This window comes from Apus apus, chromosome 3 (genome assembly GCF_020740795.1).
Source record: "Apus apus isolate bApuApu2 chromosome 3, bApuApu2.pri.cur, whole genome shotgun sequence".
Classification (NCBI taxonomy): domain Eukaryota; kingdom Metazoa; phylum Chordata; class Aves; order Apodiformes; family Apodidae; genus Apus; species Apus apus.
The window spans coordinates 68481261-68499992 of NC_067284.1; the positions used below are offsets into that span (position 1 = coordinate 68481261).

Consider the following 18732-nt stretch of genomic DNA (forward strand, 5'->3'; position numbering starts at 1 on the left):
TCTGGGCCTCTCCCTGATCTGCTGCACATGTGCCTGCTGCCAGCATCGACTTAATGACCAGGTCACTGCTTGTCTTCTGGCATTTAGAAGCCACTGTTAAACTGACTCTTTGCATTTGGAGGTAGGGACAACAGCTGCCTCTGACTGACAAGTGTTATGACTTCATATTTTAATTAAATATTTGTATGCAGACAGCAACAAAGGAACACATCTGTCTGCCAGAAAATTAGCAAAGTGAGGATAACAAGATGTAAGAATCAGAGGGAGTGCAGTGAGCTTGAGACCTGCTGAAATCCTTCTTCACTGAATGATCATTTAATGCCATGAACAGGTAAGCCAGCTACTTAAGTCAGAGCTGAAGGCACACAGGGGAAACACTCACCAGCTATACACAGATTGCAAAATACGAGACAGAAAGAAACCAATTATAGACAGATATATTTATATTTCCCTACATGCCTATAGTTGGACCAGTATCTAATCTTGTGTCTTCTACAGAGCTACTAGAAATTGGGACATTTTGCTACAGACCAGCTGTAAAACACTGAATTGGTTCTCAATGGTTAAAGAGGCAAATATTGCTAAAGGACTAAAACTGGAGGAGGACTACAGGTGACCTGCTGTTTTTGCAATATTCTGTCTCCATCCAAGACTTGCAATTTTTTGTAAAGCTGACTGAACTTCTCTCCCTTTGAAGAATCTGATGCTGAGCTTGTTGAAAGAAATGTGCAAACTTGAAAAGCACATGTTGCAGTAGCAGCCCACTGAAACGTCTTGAATTCAACTAGGGAGGTTGCGGAAGCCCCCTCCCTAGAGGTGTTCAAGGCCAGGTCAGATGAGGCTTGTGCAACCTGGTCAAGTGGGAGGTGTCCCTGCTCATGGCAGGGAGGTTGGAACCTGAGGATCTTTCAGGTCCCTTCCAACCTTAACCATCTTATGATTCCATTATTCTATTTAGATATGAATAGCTGGCTGAGAACTTTCCTTAACCAAAATACTGTCACACTGACTTTGCAACTTCAGACAGGGAGAGACAAATTTGTATGAACCTTCTGTATGTGGTTTCTCATGAGAAAAAGAAATTAAACAGAACCTGTTACCATTTTCTGCAAGAGGAAAAAAAAATCACTGTGCCAAAAATCTTGTTTTGAAATGCTAGTTAAAAAGTTATTTTTCAATTAGAAGAATTCAAGTCTAAATTAAATTTAAGCCCAAGGCAAACACATGTATGACAGGTCACGAAAACTACTTGGCTTTTGATTGGTTTTATCCCATATTATGACAGGAATTTTTTGGAGACTCAATACCTCCCTGAGACTTCCCAGCCTGCTATGGTTTCCAAGAAAGACTTTACTGGGTTCAGATGAGTCTAACACAGGACACTGGCCAAAGATTGTCCATTTGAATTGGGAGGGCCCACTGCCTATCAGGTGGAGGAAACTTCAGGGCTATCCCAAAAAGTCCAGATAACTGCAATGAACCAGGCTGTCTACATCCAGGCCAAAGCATTTGCTGCAGCTGTGAAGCTGGATCCAAGAAGCCAGGCAGTTAGTGCTTGCCAAACAAAGCACAGAGAATGAACTGTTCCAACTGTCCCATCTGATTGATCATGCAGGTCATTCAAAGCTGTTCCTTACTCACTTCTCTTACAGCACAGCCCTAATAGAGAAGCTTTTGCAATGCTTACTCCTATCAAGGATATAAATAAATGTGACAAGCTTTTAGAAGCAACCTGTTAGCACTGTCCTTGCATTAGCAGACTATCATGAAGAAATGGCCTCAAGCTTTACAAGATTAACTAAGAAGTGCCTCTTCAAAGAACTGAACTGTTCAAATGTGAGAATTTAATTCCTACTTAGTGACATTCACGACACTGTTAAGCATGAATTGAAAAAAGCCTTCAGTATGCAGCTTATGCCATTTCTACTCTGTGCCCCAGGAGAAGCTTGGGAGTGAGGCCTTCTCACAAAGGACTGAAAATCCTTCAAGTTATTTCACCTGACTGAAGCAGCAAAGAGAAAAATACTAAAAAGACACTTTACAATAGGTGTAGAGACTTGCAGCGCATTTTCCATGGGGACAAGATTCAGGTGGACCTGCTTCACTAGCTGTAGTGCAGTGACAAAACTTGAGCACCAAGGCAACACACTAACTAGCAGCTTTATTTTGTTTACAGAAAGTGATGCTGCCTGGCTGCATAGCATGATTGACTGTGTAAGCAATCACCTCTGTGCACACTGAACTGAGCTCTGACGAACAGGTGGGTACCAGCATATCAGGGAACCACTGATAACAGTCCCTTACTAAAGTACAGACCCAGCGCTGCAATCCACAAGCATGCACACACCTGCATGATCAATGTGCTCATCACCTGAAGCTTTTCTCATTCCTGCCTTGAAGACACACTTCGTTCACCTTAATAGAAGAGCAGACCTTAAGAGAAAACAAGAACAGAAACTGCTATGAAAGACAGCCACAGGCACACAAAAGCTTCCTGAGAAGCAGCGTTACTCATAGCCAGCTGCTTCTGATGAGCATCAGCACTCTCATCGGCACGTGAGTCAGCAGCACCTGCTCCCCATCACCTTCCCAGAGAAGATGTAACACAGCACCATGCTCACCATGCTTAACCATCCAGCCATTCTGCAGTAGGACGAAGGCCACAGGGTACGTATTGCATGTCAGCCACTATGCCCTGCTGGATATAAGCACGTCGTAGCCTAGTGCCGACACTACTCACTTTGTGTATGTGCGGGAGACACGGAACAGTTATCTCATGAGAGCACCATGTCTAAACAGAATCAGATTTGAGCAGGATTGGTAAATTTTGAGGATACTTTAGAAATTCTTCATGTTTAAGGATTCAGTAGGTAATACTTTAATCCCTGTGTAGTCCTGAACCAGTCTTTCAGTTTAAGTGCAATCGCTGTGAAGGTGTGTACACAGCAACCACACACAACCCTACTACTGAATCCAGAAGTTTCTCTTACTTCAACTGTAAGACCTTGCGACACTATTGCACCTGGTGTCCAGCTGAAGCAAGTGGAAATACTTTAATAATCCCATGCGAGATTTCCACACAATAATAATTCATGCATATATTACAGTTCTTAAGGAGTGCTCTATTTCAGACATCAATGGCTGCAGTTCCTACAGATGTGAAAAGTCCTGACAGATAGCAGGTTTACTGTACTTTCTGACTACCTCCAGTGGAAAGTAATTTACCATCCATCCGATAAAGTTGTAATACACATATTGTCCTGCTGCTTATTAATTATCAGCGCAACAAGCCATTTAAGCAGGAAAGAAAAGCACAGCAAGCTGCTTCCTGTCATCCCACTTATTTGCTGTAACAAATGGTTGCAGAGTTTACAACACATTACATTGAGTAAACTGGGCAGGATTTCTGAACACAGCATTGTTTGAATCACATCCCTGCATCTAACTTAGGCATATTTATTCTGGAACTGTGGAATTTTCCTTCCTTCACCACAGGCAGCAGGGTGGTCTAATGAAGTTGTTTTAGGTGACTGAAAGAAACCCCCCTATCCTGTGCAGCCCTTTCCAAATTTAATGCCCTATCTATAGTGTACCAACAAAGCCAGAGCTAAGCCCCCAACCTCAAATAAAAGTAACTTCATCCTTTAATGGAAACTGACTCCACTGGATAGCACTGTATTTCACAGCAGAGATAGTATTTTAAACTCATGTAACATTTGCCTATTTTGGAGACCTTAGTTTTAGGTGGAGTCCAGACATGACTGAAACCAGCAGAAACTTCCCATCAGTCAACCTTGTAATTTTAGGCACAGCAGCACGAACTAGGTATCTACCTACCAGACCTGTGGACAGAGCCAGATACTTGTAACCAGTTCAACCTAGACTAAACCTGCACAACTTTAAAGCTAATTTGAGCTCAAGTAAGTGCTGCCCTCTTTATTTTTTATTAAGTTGCCCTGCAGAATTTGAGTACAGCAAAGAGGATAACCAGAACAGGCAATTCATGTCCTCTAGCTCTGCAGCAGCCAGACCAGGGAAGAGAAACCTTCCAATACCTCTTTTCCTCTTATGTGAAATTAAAAATAAAAAATTTCCACTTCACCTGATACTGTAAGAATTTCTGCACCAGCTACAAGTTTTCTGTTCTTGGTGTTGACAGTGAATGGAAATGTACGCTATTAACATCACACTACAGTCAGTCATACATACTGTGGTCCATACACCAATTGCCATTCCTGGAAGACTTCCCAAGTTACCATTGCTTCTATTCACTTTGACAGCTCTAATTTGATTTTGTTCTGGAGCTCTCTTTCTAGGGAAAATGGCAATGATCACAATGATTGATAATGTGTATAATAAAAAGCAGACCTTATTATCACTATTATTTGTATGGCAGTATATAGACATTTTGATTTGTCCTATTCATAGACCAGCCCCAAACACCTCCTCTTCTGTCGAAATGTTCAGTGTATAGTGCCAGGCACACAACAGCTCCCTCCCTGTTCCAGCAAAGGACTGCTAAATTGTTATTTCTAAGGATTAGAGAACTTCTGTTCTGCAGCATAGAGAACTCATTGGATACCATTAGGAATTAGAGAAAAATAAAACTGTGCCTATTCTTTTCCTTTGCCTCATTAAGTGCAGTGAGATTTGAATACTGGGAACAACACACTAAAGACAACACAAGAGAGGTTTTCCTACTCTCTAAGAAACCATTCTTTCACAGAAGTGGTCTTTATTTGACAAGCTCTTCACTGAGTATGAGATCAAGCAAAGCAGACCAGAGTCAACTTTCAATGAAACTCAACAGCCTCTCTTGATTCATGTAGGACTTGACTCCAAGCATAAGACATCAGGCACAAGCTTTGGATGCTAGGATGTCATGTTTACTTATTTCTTCCCTTTTTATTCTATCCCCACAGATACATGCATATGGAAGTGGCACCAGATAGTTTTGTTAAAATCTCATTTATTTATTTAGTTCATTCACTTCCCACCATTCATTACTGCTCCTTAAAGTACTCAGGGAAAACCTGAACCCAATTATATAACATATGGTCACGTTTGCTGCTACGTACACAGACTACTTTGACAAAATAGAAGTATCATCACATGATACAAAAAGCACAGGTTCAGAAGGTGATTTCTGTTACACATGTATGAGAATCTCGGTGCTTTTTTAAGCTCAGACATTTGGACAGAATGACTGTAGCTTGTGCCATAGCTCTTGCATGCATTTTTTTATAATATGGCCATGCAGCCAAAGCCAAGGAATTAATTCAGGGCAGTATCCATCTTACGTGTGACACTGAGAAAACAGCCCTGCCTCCAATGTTCTGCATGAGCCTATTTTCTATCCCTTGTCTATAGAGCACCCTATACTACAGAGATATAACAAGGTCTCCTCAGAATCAGCAGCTTACATGATCAGCAAAAGTTTTTCTGCTGTAATGTATACGTACTACTATAACTGTAAAATTCAAAAGAAGGTAAAAGGATGGAGCAATAGACCAGAGATCAGAGAATGTGGTATTTGTGACTCTGCTACAGTCTTGATAGGCGACACAAGACAAATCACACACCCCTGTGTGAAGTCTACTTAAAGCAGGACTTCTCTGCAGCAGTGGAGAAAACCAGAAAGCTAATGTAATTAACATCTGCAAAATGCAGGCTAAAGGCTCTCAGCCTTTCAAACAAATAAAGGTGATGGCCAGAGCCCACCTTTATTAAATTTTTTTTCTGTTCTCACAAAATGACCAGACTGAAAATCCTGAAACATTTTTGGCACAGCAAAATTTGCATTGTTTTGATAAAAAAAACCCCAACAAAATAACAAAGAAACTCTACTGCTCTTAAAACAGCACTAGCACTCTATGAAAAATCATGTGCTTAGGAAAGGCAGAACTTCACACTGGCATGTAGGAAGGAATACATTTCTTCTGCAAGTCCATTTGAGTACTCTGGATATGATTACTTGCATTTTCAAACTTTATATTCTTGAGCTGAAAATCAGCTCCAAGACGGAGACATGCAGAAGTAGTAATGCTGAACTTCTAGGTATTGGAAGATTTTGAAGCTATAGGAATCAAAATTCTTATCTTGAGAAGACTGGATTATTTTTTATAAAGACCCAGATCCTGGAGCAGCATAGTAATTTCAGCTTTTCATTGAAAGCAGAGTTTTTATTCAGCCTTCATATTGGTAGAAAGCTAACTGAAACACAGCTGGACAGCAGCCAAAAGCCAAGAAATCAAAATTATGATAGAAAACACAAATGAAGCAAAGCTCTAAAATTATTTTTTAAGGCATTAACACATTTTTTGTGGTAAGACTTCTGATATTTTACTATTGACATTTGGCAATGCTGAAGATGAGAGTCAAGTGGATCAAGTTCATTGAAAGATGAAACTGTTTTCATCTGTGGCCAAATTAGCTCTTTTGTAACATTTTTACTTTAACATTCAGTAGAGCTGTAGAGGAGGTAAAGATCGATGGGGACTGTCACAGCCATTTGAAGTAATCCCAGCAATTTTAGTCTTTATTTTGCATCACTACCCTGAAAATGCAAGCTAGCTGCTTTGGAAGGTAATACAACAGAAAAAGGAGGGCTGTTCTTCAGGAAAACTAGGCCAGTGCGTTTAGCAGGCAAAATAGAGGAAGGGGAATCATATAATTTTAATTTACATCACATCATACTTCCAGTTGACTCTATAATTAGCTAAAATTTTTTCAAAGTTGGCCTTTACTGGATTTAATACACTACGATGATCCTTGCCCTTTAACAAAACTGCATGGCAACAGGAAGCAATGGAGCTAATAAAGGACATGATTTAAATAGTACTAGACAAGCTGATAAACTCTGTACACCATGATATAGCTTTTTTTTTTTTTCCCCAAGCCTGATTTTGCTCAACTGGGGAAAAACTGGGAGATATGCTGAGTGCTATTGGAAAGCCACTGTCAAATACTACAAAATAAAATATGAAGTTTGGCTCACTAATACAATTTGCATTCAAGAATGAAATGCTAGGGAAGCAAGTGTTTCAGCAGGGTCACCTGCTGCACCTGAACTGGCAGAGAAGTGCTAGGACAACAGTCACTGCTTCCTAAGCTCCAGTTCCGCTAAGTGGCGTGGCCACCTGCCCATCGCTGCCTGCCAAATGTACGCCCCTGCTAATTATAACTACTTCAAATCCGAATGAGTAAAGAGAAGCAGGGAGCCCACTATTAGAGAAATGCTACAAAGCACAGCTTTGTTTTGCCTACATGAAGGACAGGTTTTTGTCACTTGATACCAGCGTGAGCAGAATCCCATTAATTTCCCTCTAGCAAATCCAGTGATTCTCAGCAACAAGACTCCTCCAGCTTCTGCTCTTTCTCTCAAAATAGATTTATTAGTTAGGTGCTATAGTGAAGTCTCCTATTCCTTGCTTTTTATCAGCTTCTGCTGGTTTGCTTTGGTGGGTTTTTTGGTAGCGGGGGAAGAGCCCCAGGACTGGCTCTGGTAAGAAGATGAGAAGCTCCCCCTGCTCCAAAACCAGCCAAGGAGCCACTAGAGGGACAATAGATGGACCTCTGTGATTAACATACTAAAGAACTGAGATAAGAGCTGAGCAGAGCAAGCAGTTAGGAAGAGCTGAGCTGGAGAGGCAGAGAGGTGCTGGTGGTTGGTGAGGAAGAAGGGGAAGAAGGTGCCCAAGCAGAAGTCTCCTTGCAACCTATGGTGAGATCACAGAATCACAGAATCTTAGGGGTTGGAAGGGACCTGGAAAGACCATCCAGTCCAACCCCCTGCCAGAGCAGGGTCACCCAGAGCACATCATACAGGAACGTGTCCAGGTGGGTTTTGAACGTCTCCAGTGAAGGAGACTCCACAACCTCTCTGGGCAGCCTGTCCCAGTGCTCTGTCACTCTCACAGTAAAGAAGTTTTTTCTGATGTTTACGTGGAACCTCCTATGTTCCAGTTTGCACCCATTGCCCCTTGTCCTATCACTGGACACCACTGAAAAAAGCCTGGCTCCGTCCTCCTGACACTTGCCCTTAACATATTTGTAAACATTGATGAGGTTGCCCCTCAGTGTCCTCTTCTCCAAGCCAAAGAGACCCAGCTCCCTCAGCCTTTCCTCATAAGGGAGATGTTCCACTCCCTTAACCAGTTTTGTGGCTCTGCGCTGGACTCTTTCAAGCAGTTCCCTGTCCTTCCTGAACTGAGGGGCCCAGAACTGGACACAATATTCCAGATGCGGCCTCACCAAGGCAGAATAGAGGGGGAGGAGAACCTCTCTTGACCGACTAACCACACCCTTTCTAATGCACACCAGGATGCCATTGGCCTTCTTGGCCACAAGGGCACACTGCTGGCTCATGGTCATCCTCCTGTCCACCAGGACCCCCAGGTCCCTTTCACCTACACTACAGATGTATAAATTTGGTTCAGCACCCTGAATATTTGGTAGCCTTGTTCCATTTTATCCAGTAACTTTCTGAATTTTGTTAAAATGAGCAACTCTTTGCACTCTGAGAGTCTAACTCTTCCACCTAGATGCCAGCCACTAAAACACTTGCCAGTGTCTCCAGTTATTTAATTACTCCTTGTCTGTAGCTTCTGCAGTTTGAGTCTCATTTCAGGACGACAGAGCCAGTTCCCTGTCTAGCTAGGCATAAAGAAGGAAGACATTCAATGTGCAGGGTGCATGTTGTCAATACATCTTTTTGTTTGCTTCTCTACAAAGAAGGAACAATTTCTACAAGGATCATTTCCTCCATCACATTCAGAACTATGGCAAAGGCCATACAACTTTGCAATTGTGTTTCATGGGCAAGACACAACTGAGACCGGGACAAAGGGCTTCTCAAAGAAATGTTTCCAGGGTGACTCTACAGTCCTGCAGTATAATGACCATCCATTTTTCTGACTCTTAGCACAGAAACATGGCATTCCTGCTAATTACTTACAATAGTTCAGACACAGAGTGTCGAGATACTTGGCATCACTGCTTTTCCTTAGCTCCTTCCTTTATAGGACACCAGGGCCACTTCCCTGCTGTGCACCTTCCATTATGCCACCACTTCTCTCCTTGTCCTCAATATGACCATCAGGAGCTCACGCTGCCTGATGTAAGAGGGTCTGCATTTAGCTCATCCCCTCATCTCTCACAACTTCTTATAACTACTACAGGCGTGACAGCAAGTCTGCACAAGCCCAGGATGCAAATGCATGGTGTATATATTGGATTTGTGTGGCAAGGTTTTGGTAGGGAAGGGGTTACAGGGGTGGCTTCTGTGAGAAAACATTAGAAGCTTCCCTCATGTCTGACACAGCCAATACCAGCCAGCTATAAGACGGACCCACCATTGGCCAAGGCCAAACCCATCAGTGATGGTAGCAGGACCTCTGGGATAACATATTTAAGAAGAGGGAAAAAACACCCTGCAGAAAAGCAATTCTAGCTGGGAGAGAAGAGTGAGAGTATGTGAGAGAAACAACTCTGCAGGCACTAGGTGCAGTGAAGAAGGAGAGGGAGGAGGTGCTCCAGGAGCTAGAGAAGTGATTCCCCTGCAGCCTGTGGTGAAGACCATGGTGAGGCAGGCTGTCCCCCTGCAGCCCATGGAGATCCATGGTGGAGCAGATGGATACCCAAAGGAGGCCATGACCCCACTGAAAGCCTGCCATTGGAGCAGGCTCTTGGCCAGACCTGTGGACTTACGGAGACAGAAGCCCTCACTGGAGCAGGTTTGCTGGCAGAACTTGTGATGCCATGGGGGAACCACACTGGAACAGTCTGTTCCTCAAGGACTGCATCCTGTGCTCATGATGGTAACTGATGAGTGATCTTCTTGTCCTTATCTTAACCCATGAGCCTTTAATTATATTTTCTCTCCCCTGTCCAGCTGAGGATGAGGGAGATAGAGCAGCTTTGGTGGGCACCTGGTGTTCAGCCAGGGTCAACTCGCCACAGTGTACAGCTTATTTTCTTCCCTAGAACTTTGTCTCTGAAACAAGGCCCAGGAATACACACCAGTGCTGCTCAATATACATCAATGAAACGGGGTATTTAATTAGCAGCAAAGCTCTGAAGGCAGCCTCTCTCACTGCAAGCTGGCTGGACACCAGCAGAAGCTGCTCTCAATGTCATCCCCTGTAACTTCATGCATCATTGGCAGACAACAGGTGAAAAAGGCAGGTAGATTGTGTTCATTCCACCTCCAATTTTACTTTAATACAAAAAGGCAACTTGGGAAAGAAAACATTTCCTCAATTTCTCCTTTTAATATGTGAAATTCAAGTCAAAAGCTAGAAGGTTTTCTAGCATACAAAGCCATATAACTCACAATGAAGATGACAAGTACTGCTGACGGTAGGACTTAGGCAACTTTCAGTGTCACTGTATTGGCTTTGGACCTGGCACTCACTCAGCCCATACCATGGCTGAAGCTACAGCCAGTAAAACCAGAAGCTGAACACACAATGCTTCCCTGTTTCCATCTTTCTAAGTACCAGGTTCAAGAGCCGAAGTCATAACTCATTGAAGGTCTACTGCTGACCTGCCATTTAGATGACTGCTCCAAGCAAAAAGTATCAGACAATGAAAAATTGTGGCTGGGAAGCAGCAATTTATATAACTAAGTTAATGTGCAAAAATGAAGCTGAGCAATTAAATTTTAAAGAGGCTGCCATTGATTAGAATCCATCAGTGACTGTCAGAAGAGTGAATAAACACCTCTTCACATCAGGCTAATCGGAGATGACAAGAAACAGGCTTTGGAAAGGACTCCTGGAACAGGTCAACCTTGACAGCCACATAAGAAAGCCTGCAGAGGCATCAGCACAGCGCTGTGCTGCTTGGCAAGGGCATGCTCAGGAACGAGCAGCAACAGAAACCCCACTGGTATTTCCCTCAGTCTCTACATAGCTCCAGGACCTGCATCCAGTTATGTGCTTGTTGCGATTTCAGTATTATCCTGGAATCAGGTGGCCTGAGGTCTGTGTAATCATTACTACTAGCAAACAGCCATTTCAGTGGACTTCTGTGGATTTTACTTTTCTGCAGAAGCAAAATCATATCCATGCTTGAAAATGGAATAAGGAAAAGAATACACAATTGTGCAACAATAAGGGTACAAACGAAACTGGGCTGTTGCACGACTAATGCTGAGGATGGTTTAAAAAATGGTGGAAAAAGTATCAAGAAAAGGTAGGGGGGGGGGAAAAAAAAAAAGACCTGCAGGATAAGGAGATAAGGATATAGTGAAACTGAAATTGTGGCCAGAGTATGAGAAAACAGTATGTGAAAAGGGCAAATGAAAATGAGAAGGGAAATAGATTAGGGAAACAAAAAGGAAAAAGTACAAAAAAACTCACCCCAAACCAAAATAACAGATATTTGGGCCAGAATAAAGAGAAGCATTGAACTGTGTGTCATCATCCCTACACTAGACACTTCTTTGAGATACCTCAAATAGTAAAAGTTTCAGCATGGATGCCTCTGCATCTCATTTGCACTGTTCTGTTGCATATGTTAAGACAAAGCAAATCCTCTCTGTATTTTCATTTGAAACTAGAAGCAACTTTTAAAAATGTTGAACAACACAGTAGAACAGAGATAAGTGTTTTATCTATCATACTCATCTGCAAGCCTCATCTAAGAACAACCACATTTCACTGTACAGCAGTTCAAGTAAATCTAAAAGCTAAACTGAAATCTCAAACCCCAAAAATCTATCACAGTACCAGAGAGCATGAAATAGGAGTATGGGAAGTGAGTTGGAGCTCTTCCAATTTGCTGCAGACTGCTGACTCTTCCAGACTGTTATATAGAGTGGTTCTGCAAGAACAGTTTTTCACCTGCAATTAATTTAAAACAATAGATTTGATCCTGAGTAAATGCTACTTATCTCGTTCATGCTGGATGTTCCTGACACAGTGCATTAGGAAGAGTTTAAAGAGTAACAATAATAATAATAAAATCAGTTTTAAAAAGAAAATATACTCTTTGGAAGTGAATCCTCTGATTGCCTCTGCTTATAACACTTTAATTTGTATCACACAGTGACACAATCTGCCTGAACTGGATTCTTACCTGCTGAAATTAAAACCTGTAAAATGCTATCCAACCAGCCCAGTCTGAAGTAACCTCTTCTCTTCATGAGGCACATTGTGCATGGATATACGGATGTAGGCTAGGACTGTAGACTAATTTACGTCAGAAGGGACCTTCTATAGAGGTCATCTGCTCCAGATGTCAGCAGCACCACCTTACGTTTGTTCAGCTAAGTTCCACAGCCTTTCAGGCCAATCTGTTCTAGTGTTTACACATCCTAATTCTGAGACCTTTTCACAGAATGTTTCACTGGATATTCCTTTGTTGCAATTTATAACTGTTGTCTCTCGACCTGCTACCAAGCAACTCTGCTTCTGTCTTCTCCATGCCCTCCCCTTGGATAGCTGAAGAAAGCAGCAAGATCCCCTTCAGCCTTCCCTCTGTAAGCCTGAAATTTTTAATGTGCACCTAAATCACAGTATCCCCCCTGAGACGGTTACATCATGTTAACATTTTCATTTTTCTTGCCAAAAGCATTTTGTAATCAGCAGACCTTCAGCATCAACTGCTGCTTGTAGGGATCTGCTCCTGCCGCATGAAGCTACTTGCTGATGCAGAGACAGCCATTCCCTGCCAGTTTGTGTACAGTCAGCACAAGGACAGCGTGCCCAGGAGCACTGCAGTGCACTTCAACAGGTATTTTTTGGCTTGGCTATACGCTGTGAAGAAGCTTAATCACATTAACCCAAATAAGTCATTCAGCAAAACCTTTCCAGCAGACGACCAAACACACCCTTGCATACAAACTCGTCCTTTTCAGTATTGGTTCTGGATAGGAATTAAGAAGAATTAAAAATATTTCAGCTCTTACAAATGTTAGTCTGAATCAGCAATTGATTGTCTAGATGGCCAATGGGATTTTGCCAGCATCACAATTTCATGGTCATCCTCAACACTAACACAAAGCAAATAAGATACAGTTCTGAGTCATCAATACATTTTTATATGTTTGAAACTTCAGTTGCTTCCAGCAGCAATTAATTGTTTATTAATCCCACCACAGAAGATGCTGTAAGAGATTTACAGTAATTAATAGAAGCTAATCTGTTTTCTGCCCTGAACTGTCACTCCTGCACAAGAACTAATGAAGCTGTGACTGACCCCCAAGCTCCAAATACATAGCTAAGTTCTGTGCTCCCTTTCCCTGCTCCTCAGGAAAGGTTTTGGATTCGTACAAGACTGGAATATAGAATTCTTTCCCTTTTTTTAAAGCAACTGAAAGAGGACAATTGCATCCATCAGCTCTCCATCCATCACCTTCCTGTCAACTTTCAATTTCTTCTGTCACTCTTTGGGAAAGGACAGGTGTGTTAATGCAGTTTACAATCATGAACCCTGGGTACTATTTTTAACTGCAGTCCACTCCACTGCTAATCCTTTACAGTGCTTGTTCCAGATTTATCTACCTTTGCTGTAAAGCTAAGAGATTCACAGGCTTAGCTGCATTTGCAGGGCAGTCTTTACCCTGTGCTGATAAATATAACGATCAGAGAAATATATGGGGGAAAACCCTGTATATCAGAAAGTCTGAATCAGCTCATCTTTACTTTTTAGTTATGCCAGCAACATACACTCCACCACTCATCAGATACTGCATTATTTAGATGCACTCATGATCAGGAAGGCAGGAAACAGTAAAAAGCTCTCCTTTCTCTGCTTGACCCAGCCTGCCATCCAACAGACATATCCTTGCTAAGATACCTGAACGCTTCTCCACTGACACCAGCTCTGAGTTTCCATACACTTGCTAGGGTGCCAAGTGAGTTGATCCTCCATCCAAATCACAAACAAATTTTTCTTAAATGACAAAAGGTGGCTACAGAACTGTGAGGCTCATTTTAATGGAGAGCAGCTGTAAATGCTGGCATGTATAATTAGTAAAATAATGCCACAAATATTTAGATAAAAACTACAAACAACCTCTTTAATGACAAAGGTAAGAGTGATAAGCAGCCACGAATTAAAACAAACTAATTATGTCCTGTAAATCTGTTCTCGTTCTGGATAAAGAATATAGGAAATTTACTAGATCTGGTCATGAGCACAACATAGTGGGATAGAGTGCAGCTGCAGAAATGTCAGACTATCCTCACAAGGTTATACTTGACATTCTCAGAGAAATGCAAACAACAGAAACTTGGAAGAATAATTCCTAAGTGTCCTTAAAGAACTATAATTAGTTATTGCAGGCCAAAACTATACTCAACAGCTGGATGGTGACAAGAGCAGAAGGAAAGTCGGTTTTGCCTCTTAAAACTTTGCCCTTAAATAAAATAAATAAATGACAGGCACCTCAAACATTTTATGCTAATACAGTGTTCTGGAGCAATCCTAATATGGTAATAATCAAACTGGTAAGTGAAGATGTAAAACTGATTTTTGCTTCTTATTTTAAGTTATGGAATGAAATCTTTTTCTTTAATTCAAATTCTACTTCAGCAACACCTCAATTTCATCTATCCATTGTTATTTGAATTGCCATGAAAAAAAAACAGAATTTTTTTTTACATAGTAACTTTTAAAAATGGTCTAACACTAACTTGCTGGCTTTAAAAGCAAAACCCCACAACCAACCAACAAATAAAAAAAAACAAACAAAAACAACAAAAGAACAAAAAAACCCCAGAATATTAATTTTGCTACGAGCTTCCTGCCTTCTGTTTGCAGCAACACAGACTGCATTGCAAATAGGAAGACACAGTGAAAGCGTAGTGCTCTGGTTTGGTGGGTTTTTTGGTTGCAGGGGAAGGGCAACAGGACTGGCTCAGGTAAGAAGCTAAGAAGCTCCCCCTGACCCAAAACCAACCAAGAAGCCATTAGAGGGACAATAGATGCGCCTCAGCAATCAACATACGAAAGAATCAACATAACACCTGAGCAGAGAAGCACTGAAGGGAGAAGAGCTGTGCAGGAGGAGGAGAGCAGTGCTGGTGGTTGGTGAGGAAGAAGGGGAAGAAGGTGCCCAAGCAGAAGTTTCCCAGCAGCCCATGGTGAGATGTCAGCTGTCCCCCTGTATTCATGGAGGAACGTGGTGGAACATTCCCTGAAGGCGCCAGGAGGGGTGAACTTGGCCACTGGACTTGGATTTTGTGGCCAGAGGATTTGCTGCCTGTGGACTCTGACTGTGCAGCTTTGGTGCCGGGGCAGTTTGTTCCCGAAGGAGCCCATGACTCTGTGGGAAGCCCAGGCTGGAGCAGCTCCAGACTTCATGGGAAGGACTCATGAAGGAGAGGTTCATGGAGGACTCTCTCCCATGGGATGGACCCTGTGGGGAAGCAGGGAAGAACTGTAAGGAATCCCTCCTCCTGAGCAGGAAGGAGCGGCAGGAACCACCAGCCTGTGAACTGACTCTAAACCCCATCATCCCCTGTCCCCCTGTGCCGCTGGGTGGAAGGAGGGAGAGAAACCGGGAACAAAGGAATTTGGGCCCAGGAAGAAGGGAGGGGTGGGGTAACATATGCAAGCCCTGCTCTGTGTGTTGTCTGTGTCCTGTGTGTGTTTGATTAGTGTGAAATTAAATTATTATTTTTTCCCCAAGCTGAGTCTGTTTTGCGTGTGACCTTAATCGGTGAAGAACCCTCCTTGTCCTTGGTCTCAACCCATGAGCTTTGTCCTCCTTTTGTCCTTTCACTTGCCATAATCCAGGTTGTCTAAGATGTCAGTTCTGTGTGTCCTTCAGTATTATGGGGTATCAAACACTTCATTGGGAGAAAAACCTCCATGCCATGTCTCCAGCAAACTGGTTTGTCTCCCTTTTTCAAGGGAATATTGCCATGCTATTAGAACTGGATTAAAAGAAACCAGAGCTCAATTGCCAGACAAGCAGCTTACATTTATGATCTGGAGGCCAAACAATGTCTGGGCTCTGCTTGAAATATAATAAAGAATGGAGGGGCTGGCTGCTCAGTAGCATTGAACAGGCATATGCTATTCTGTATTAACTCTGGCAATCTAAACTGAGGACTCCTTGGTCTGGAATTTTGCCATTACTTTTCTACACAAACAAGCTGTAAGAACCACTGAAATAAAAAATTTTGCATAAGAACGATTATTTTAAGCAACAGAAATTGGTAGCTTGACAACACATTTATCTATTTGGATCACAGTTACATCAGTGCTAATATGCAACGTATACTTAATGTTCTGCTTTTAGCTAAACAAAACCATAGCTTAGTATTGGTCTAATGAAAAGGTATGTTTTCAGCTCATTTTAATTAAGCAAGTGCAGTAATGACCATGTGAAGACTCCTACTCTAGATCAGTAAAACTAATGCCAACAATGACATAAGCAAACCTGTTTCCAATCTGCTCACGGCAAGCTGAAATACTCAGCCTCTCTTTGCAACAGCTGTGGGACTGTGATTAAAGCTTCTTCAAAAGCAAGTACCTGACTACACTCATAAAATAAACCTGGTTTATCTTCATTACCTGAAATTAGCCTATGGAAAAATGATGGCAGGCAGGCATTTTCCCCTTCTCCGTTAGTCAACAGGAAGACAGTTGTATTCAAGCCCATTCTGCGTGGGTAGATATTCCAATGAATTTGAAATGGAAACTTTGAATTTTAAATTACCCCATTGTAACTGGAGCGAGACTGAGATTTTAATGATATATAAATACTGCATTTCTGCAGCATCACTAACCTGAGCATGTAGGCATACTGGAAAGCATCCAGTAAGAATTATAAGAGACCTGGAGACAACAGAAGAGAAAGACTGATGGAAAGACACATGAAAAAAATAATGAAGGGGTGGAGATGAATCTGTAAAATGTAACTCAAACCCATAAGGAAATAATCTGTCCTATCAGCTTGTAGTGGCCAGGGAAGGAGAAGAGTTCGTTGTGTGGCTAAAGCTTGGGTCACCTGACAGGGATGCTAGGAAAGGAGGGCTCCAGCAACCTGAAGAGCAGTTGGGAAACCCAGCACTGGAGGGCTGCAGGAATACCTTGTACAAGTACCTGTCCCAGATTACACAGGTATATAGGATGCCTGTGCTTCCTTGGCGGAGCAGGGAGCAAGAACGTATGGCTTGAAGGTCCTGCCTGGGCCTTCTTAGCCAACTCCACCTGCAACATAGAAAGCACCTGCACAATTTCAACCATCTACGCAATGCACGTTTTCATGTTGTCTCCCTCTCTGCCTAACGTGTTCAGGTAAAACCAGGAGGAAAACAACATGTGTTCAATTTGCAGAGTCACAGACTGGTAAATCATATATATATGTACCCAGCAACCAGTGAAATGATCCCATTGGTTCACTGTTTCCCAGAGATTTTCCATTATTAGGGCAACATAGTTTCACTCAAGAAAATTGTTGTAATGATTACATCAAGACAATGAATGAAGGAGACCAAATTACTGCACTTCACAAGTACAGGCTTCCAAAACTCTTTTAGTAAAGTAATTCACAAGAATCACAGAATCATAGAATGGTTTGGGTTGGGAGGAACCTTAAAGATCATCTAGTTCCAACCCCCCTGCATGGGCAGGGACACCTCCCACTAGACCAGGTTGCTCAGGACCCCATCCAACCTGATTTTGAACACTACCAGGGATGGGGCTTCTACAACTTCCCTGGGCAACCTTCTTCCAGTGTCTCACCACCCTCACACTGAAGAATTTCCTCCTAATGTCTAACCTGAATCGCCTCTCTTCCAGTTTTGATCCATACTGAATCAGTTCTGAAGGCACTGAAGAACACCAAGTAGTCCAGTAGAAAAACAAAATATTTTGAAAACACAAAAAGAACTGCCCAGAGACAGAATGCAAAGAGGGAAGAACAATTCCGTTCTGTGAAAACTAGCAAGTTGGAGGCCCCAAACATTTCACATTGGTGCTATTTGCTTTTATAAAACAATCAGGAAATTCAGTGAGGATCAAGATTGATAATTTCAGGTGCCATGAAGTTAATGGCTTCTTCACAGAGCCAGCAAAGAACTAGTGAAGACCTGGTATCTCTTACACAATGAGAAAACCTACTTAGTTCTTTACAGTAGTAGGAATAATGAAAGCAAGGGAAAGCACTAATGCCATGTTCAACAGATATTGTACTAATTCAGTGCTCACCAGAGTTAAAAATTTGGGTATGGTGTTTGTAATTCACACAAAAATCCTCCCTGTTCCTGCAAGATCTACCAATACTTGGTAACACCTTTGGGAATGTAATTTATTATAACAAAATCTCATTTTCTGCTCCTTAAGTCCCATTACTGATTTACCTCCTCCTGAATACTTTATCCAAAAAATCATGCTAGCAGAGCCAAATGCATCACCTCATTAATCATTTGTATGCTATGCAGTCTCCTCAGGCAGTTGGCCGCTCTTTGATGTCCTCAAACTATTCTTTATCCTCCTGCATCAAGACACATTCACAGAGATATCGGGACTGGGAGTGACCTAGAAAACCCATAATATCCTAAATGGTCACCGATCTGTGCCAGTTATTGCAGAGCAGTATTCCTGTCAGTCTGCTGGTCAGTCAAGAGCGACAGGCCGCCCATCACACATCCTCTAGTCCAGAGTAAATTCTGATGTCTTTCAATGACCACCAGTAAAATCCAAAACTGAAAAGGAACAATCTGACAAAGAAGTAACAGAAACAAAATTAATCACAAAAATAGTAAAGCATTT

General features: G+C 42.1%; 1 protein-coding gene across 7 annotated transcripts in view; it reads right to left on the reverse strand.

The window, feature by feature from the left end:
* Window positions 1-18732, reverse strand: part of HHAT (hedgehog acyltransferase) — a 186810-nt gene that overhangs the window by 56105 nt on the left and 111973 nt on the right. The window contains exon 11 of one of the 7 annotated variants that reach the window (XR_007888906.1): window positions 2348-2433. The exons of the other annotated variants lie outside the window; for them this stretch is intronic. The gene's annotated coding sequence lies outside the window, so the exon portion shown is untranslated. The remainder of the gene's footprint in view (window positions 1-2347; window positions 2434-18732) is intronic. 7 annotated transcript variants of the gene reach the window in all.